Here is a 6,580-nt window from a genome sequence, read left to right as displayed (position 1 = left end):
AGATTAGTCGGCATCGCGATAAACGACATCTTTTTTTGTCTCAGACCGACTATATCGGACGTGTCTTGGAACGCTTCAACATGCAATCAGCCAAATCTGCTTCAACCCCACTCCCTATGAATCTTCGGCTCTCTCAGCGAGACTGCCCGACATCCGGTTCGGAGGGGGAAGATATGAAGTCGGTACCGTATGCACCGGCAGTCGGCTCCCTTATGTACCTGATGGTCGCGACACGGCCTGACATCTCTCATGCCGTAGGAGTCGTTAGCAGATTTATGCACAATCCTGGCCGATCGCATTGGAACGCAGTCAAGCATGTGTTCAGATATCTGGCTGGCACAAAAGACCATGGCATTCTTTTCGGACCGAACCGAACCTCAGGCGTAGTCGGTTACACCGACTCGGACTTCGCCGGCTGTATAGACAGTCGGAAATCAACAACCGGATACTGCTTCAAATTCGGCAATGGAGCAATCTCGTGGAAGTCGAAACTTCAGGAGTGCACAGCGACCTCAACGACCGAAGCAGAATATGTAGCTGCGTCCGACGCAGCAAAAGAAGCTTTGTGGCTCGGTCGGCTGGCGCACACGTTTCGACAAGTCGAACATGACTCGGCTCCAGTTGTCTACAGCGACAGTCAAGGTGCTGTTGCCTTGTCGAAAAATCCGGTTCACCACAACGCCTCCAAACATATCGACGTTCGATATCACTTCGTTCGGGACTGCGTCATTTCAGGGAAAATCGGTCTAGAGAAAATATCCACAACCGATAATGTCGCAGATGGAATGACCAAATGTCTCTCGGCAGACCGTTTTCGGTCTCTTCGGCATCAGATGGGCATAACGACAAACCAGTCCGGTTAGAGCCGGACACAGAGCAGGATGGTTCCCGACAACCGACATCAGCTCCTTAATGATCGGCTTCAACTGTTCCGACCCGACCAGTTCGGTCTTCTGTCTTCGGATCCTGCCGACTCGAACAAAGCTGATATGTCCGAGAACCTAAGTCTATACCTGTAATCTTAGATAACCCATGTATACGCCCATTACGGGGGAGTGTCGAATACATGTGTATAATGGACGTATTCACACCATCCCGTTTCGGCCATTTATGTAATTAGCATAAAGGGTAGTTGCCCTAAGTCGGTCACTATATATAGTGACCTTGTAACCTCTTTGTGAGGTTGGTTGTTGTATTATTGCTTTGTGAAATAAAGAGTCTTTTGTGTCTCTCTCTCTCTCTCTCTCTGTGCAACGACCTACATTCTGTCATACACAAGGAATAAACAGGAATCGAGTGCTTCAAGATCTTCCGCACTGACGACATTGCTTCCAACACAAATCACCAGCTGGGGCTCCAATCTTATTTGTCAAGAAGAAGGACGGCTCATTATGCCTATGTGTGGATTATTGGGGTCTCAACAAAATTACGGTACGTAATCGTTATCCCTTGCCTTTAATTCCAACACTCGTTGACCGACTTCGAACCAGGCGTATCTTCTCCAAAATCGACCTTCAGGGAGCCTACAATCTGGTGTGTATCAAGCCAAGAGACGAGTGGAAAACTGCCTTCTGAATACGCTATGGACATTTTGAGTACAAGGTGATGCCTTTTGGTCTCACCAACGCCCCGCCAATGTCTTGATGTATGTGCTCAGTCCAAAACGCCTCACCATCGGCCATGTCTTCTCCACCCGCTCCCCATTCCAAGTCGACCATGGGTCTCTCTATCCATGGACTTTATCACCGACCTCCCTCTGGTTGGTGGCCATGACACGGTGCTAGTCATTGTTGATCGGTTTTCGAAGATGGGCTCACTTTGTCCCATGCTCCAAAACCATTTCCGGGGAAGAGACAGTTGATGGAGAGGAAACAATCGAAAGAGATTGTTTTTTAACACATTGAATAAAATGAGTACAATCGTTCAGAACAAAATTAATTGAATGATGAACCCAATCAATAGATAAAAAGAGTTTTTATTAAAAAACCAGGGATAACCTAGTATTACATCAGTGGTACAAAGATTCATTACATGGAAGTCTACTTCCTTTATATGAGTATCAATAGAAATTCCTAATGAATGAATCGCCCTGTTGATGTATTGTACTCTTCCATTAGCCAAGTGCACCCTATAGGTGTGATCACTTACGGTGGGTTGGATTCCCCATATCTGAACCAAACAATCATTCACAAAGTTGTGTGAGCTTCCCAAATCAAACAAAAATTGTACGGGAGATCCATTGATATATACCCGTTTGCACGTAGTAAATCATTGGGTCCCAATACATAGTGAGGGAAAGAACATTGACAATTACTTACATGATGTGTATAGACCTGAAGGACATTAGGAATCTAACCTTTATGGTCTGCACCTTTTGTTTTGCTGTCGTGCTCTTTCTGTTGGAGCTTTCGACATTGCTCTTTTGTATTACCCTTCTTTCTGGAAAATATGCAAAAAGGATGATGTCACTTACAATCACGATCCATGAATTCGTTGGGCGTCTTGTGTTTCCCTATGAATTGCGACTACTTAGTCCCAAGCGCTTTGTTGGGTTTCTTATGGTCCTTCTTCGAAGTATGTTGATAGCGAAGAACTATTTCAATGGCCTCTTCGAAGGATTTTGGATCCTTATCGTACACTATCCAGTGATAGTCCGAATTGGGGATGCCATTGACAAAACAAGCTATTAACCAGTTGTCCCCTACTAGACCCGATTTTTGGATTTGGGTTCTAGCATGGTGAACATAGTCTTCTAACGAGGAAAACTTCCTGCTAGAGAGGTTCATTAAAGCTTGTGTTGCCTTGGTTGGAGATGGAGGTTATAGAAATTGTCCCTTGAAAACTATGACAAAATCTATCCATGTATCGGGCAATTTCCCCAAAGTTCAGAGCCCACACCACCAAGCGGCGGTCTTACCCCCTAGTTCTCGGCCAACATATGCAATCTTAGTACTATCTGGCGCGGGATAGAGCTCAAAATGAGTCTCCCATCAGCCTAGCCACGTGCAAATTGCTTCTTGACACGTGCCTCAAGAGCACTTTGAGATTGCCAAAGTTTAGACATCTAATGAGCGGTTGAACCAAGGAAACTTTGTATTTGTAAGAAATATGACTCAATGGAGATTGGTCCAGGAGGATTTCCTTGAGTTCCTTCCACTTGAGCGGATGACATCGGGTCGCTATTATGAGCCATTGTTTAAATGATCATTTCTGGCAAAGAAATAAGATAAGGTTAGACAAATATGCAAACATATCATGGGCCAACATTAATCGATATCATGATCTCACGTCAATACCCCTGTAGACATATGAGATGAGGTTCAAGATCAGGTTACTATGGTAACACAAAGGTGTTTTAAAAACCATGGGGGTGACAAATGAATGTCTTTCCCTAATCTCTATATCGATTTTTTCATGGCAACTCCCCGAGGCTCAACCATGTATGTTCGCGTCATGAATAGTTTATACATGAAAAAAATGTTAACAATAAACTATGTTTCTGTGCCCACACATGTGGTTTCAGCTCTTTAAATCCTATTAGGAGGACCCCGAAGTGCACTTAGACCTAAAGTCTAAACATGTATTATAGTCATATGTATCAACAATGTTGTATGGTCTTGGTCATATTTGAACTCGAGACCTCGGGAACAAATGCATTAAACACTTGAGCTAACCAAATAGGTTGCTCGTGTTGAATGTTTAACATTTTATGCGTATAAGAGATATGTGAGGCATTTGCCCATATATGTTTTATTTAAATGAAATAGATATGTCAAGAGTCCTTATTTCCCTCTCGTTTACCACAAACTATGTTGGTACGTTACCTAACCTGAAGTCTCATAATTACGATGGCATACAACAAAGTGCAACCTAATGGTCAAGCCAAATGAGCCCTCTTTTCGTACTTAGGCCCACATAGCCCATCACATGGTTACATCATTACGAACGCCTTTCGTAAGAATGATCTCATGGTGGTATCATATCCATGTAATGAGGGAGGGATGTTGGATATTTGTGTCATAGGAGCGACCTCACATGAAGTGGGCCAAGCCCTACATTCTCAACATCATTGTGGCTATGATCGAAGTGACCAACAGGGATGTCAACAACAACAAAAAAATGTTGAAAAAATGATGGTGACTATGCCATTCTCACAAAAATGTGAGGACAGCCACCAAGATCCTTTCCCCGAATATACACATGCGATATAAAAATCACGTAATAACTAATATACACACATATATACGATCAAATACATATACACGTGACCACACATGCATATATTAAAAAAATCGTAATATCAAATAGCCAACAATGATGTAATCGAGATACGTAATCGAGGCATATAGCCTCTACACACACGAAACATCCAAAAATAAGGGTCAATCGTAATACACAATTGAGGTATATGACCTCTTATGCATACGGCACCAAACGCATATCATTTAAATAGAAATTGAGGTATTGACCTCACACGCATATGTAACATATGTATGTGAACGTAATACACAATTGAGGTATTAACCTCATATGCATACAACACGAATCACATATCAAATATATGTCAAATCAGGTATTGATCTTATCCACATATATGAATATGTTTTATACAACCAATCCATTACCACTACAACATCATTGCATCAATAAAGAAACACATATTGACTATACATGATTAGATTGGGAGAAGAAAGAATAGAAAAGAAAAACGGAAAGAGTTACTAAAGTTCCTTTGTTGATCGTTATTTGTATCAAGGTCGATTGCATGTCGATCGATCACCATCCATCGAGAACAAAACAAAAACCAACAAAAGAAACATTAGAACTGGATGCAACTATTGCCTTATGCATTGTGGGCCGATAGAACTACGCATAGTTTTGTGACAGGATATATGCCAACGGAGCTCATGTATGGATAAAAACCAGTAATGCCCATCAATAGGACGATCACCTCATGGGTCACAATACCATGGGAGAATGAGATGAGCCGGGAATAATTATTGGCGGGACGGATAAGGCAGCTCGAAAGAAGACCCGAAGATCTAGAGAACACATGAAAGATAATGGAGACAGCCCGAGTGAAGAACAAGATTCGGTTCAACAAGACACATCAACTGCGTCCCAAGAAGATCGAAGAAGGAGATTGGGTATTGGTCTATGACAACAACCTTGACAACCAACACAGGACAACAAGGAAGTTCGCAAGAAGATGGTTTGGACCATATGTGGTGATGAATGCCAATGACAACGCCACCTACCACCTCGCCGGGTCAAGGAAAAGAGTAAAGATCTTCAAGAAAAGACAAGATGAGGGTCTTGACCTCGATAACCTCAACAATGAAGATGGTAGGGCGGAACCCACAAATGTGAACGAGGTCAACGAGGGCGTGGAGGAATCTGATTGATCACCGTAGCCGAAATCTCACACTCTCCTCTTGGCACATACCAGAGGACGTGTGGTTTGGTGGGGGTGGATGTCGTGAAGATTTTTGGCAACAGTGTGAAAATTGCGTGGAACGGAGAAAACCGAGAAGGTGCAATGTGCACATGTATGAAAGGGGTGATAGTTACACTCGCATGTTAGCACGTTAATGTGCACGGGAGATGTGATTTGAACGTTACACCTCTAAGATAGGAGACAATTGACATACCATTAGGCTAAAAAGAAAAGTTATTTTCGTCATTGTACTTTTCACATGTAAATTCTCATACATGAGAGCTTGAATGGGCGACATGGTTATCATGCATCACATGCGATGCAATTTGGCAATCATGCATCGCATGCATTCCATGCATTTTATGCATGTCTTACACCCTGGCAGGCATCATATGCATGGGGGCATCTATATAAGAAAGAAAGGAAGAAAGGAGGGGCAACCAAGCTATGTATTGAATCAAGATATTAATAATAAAAAACCTAGTTATCTTATTGGTGATGTGTCTTGTTTCTCAAACTTGAAGTCAAGGGTTCAAGCTTGGATTTGGAATTTCCGTATGTTTCTATCTAGCTACCTACCCATCTATCTTAAATACTTTCTCAATTTCCGTCTCTCTCTCTCTCTCTCTCAACCCACACAAGTGTCTTCAACAACAAAGAATGACCCAACGATAAACCTAAACCACCAATTCCTTATAAGCACAAGTCACCCAATTCGTCCTCCCTAGTCAAAGACCCCGGTGGTTCTGTCCGACTGACCTGCAGGCGCAGATTTCTGCGACACCATCAAAAAAGACTACACAAATAGTTAATAAAGATTACGAATGTATTAGGCAGCTTGGGGGGATGATTCACAAGAAACCTACGGATAAATAAAGATAAGACAACAAAGTATAAATCAAGAATAATTAACATTTTAAACAAGAGATGGTGAGGCTAGTCCCACGAAGCTCATACAAAGAATTTCAAGATTAAATCTTGGTATAATGAGACCTAAATCTTATATTGTAGCATTAGGTTCAGGGTTTAATATGATTTGACTTGACCTAAAGTTCTTTTTTGTAACCTCACGGAGAGCTTAGAATGGATAGGAGGTGTTAAGCATTGCTCTTTAAACCCTAAATATATGATTTGACTTGACTT

The sequence above is a fragment of the Azolla caroliniana genome, unplaced genomic scaffold (assembly GCF_043228905.1).
Source record: "Azolla caroliniana isolate FFs.n. ecotype wild unplaced genomic scaffold, voAzoCaro1.0.p SCAF_17, whole genome shotgun sequence".
In the NCBI taxonomy this organism is placed as follows: Eukaryota; Viridiplantae; Streptophyta; class Polypodiopsida; order Salviniales; family Salviniaceae; genus Azolla; species Azolla caroliniana.
The sequence above is the reverse complement of the archived record's forward strand: the minus strand, read 5'-3'. Positions refer to the sequence as shown.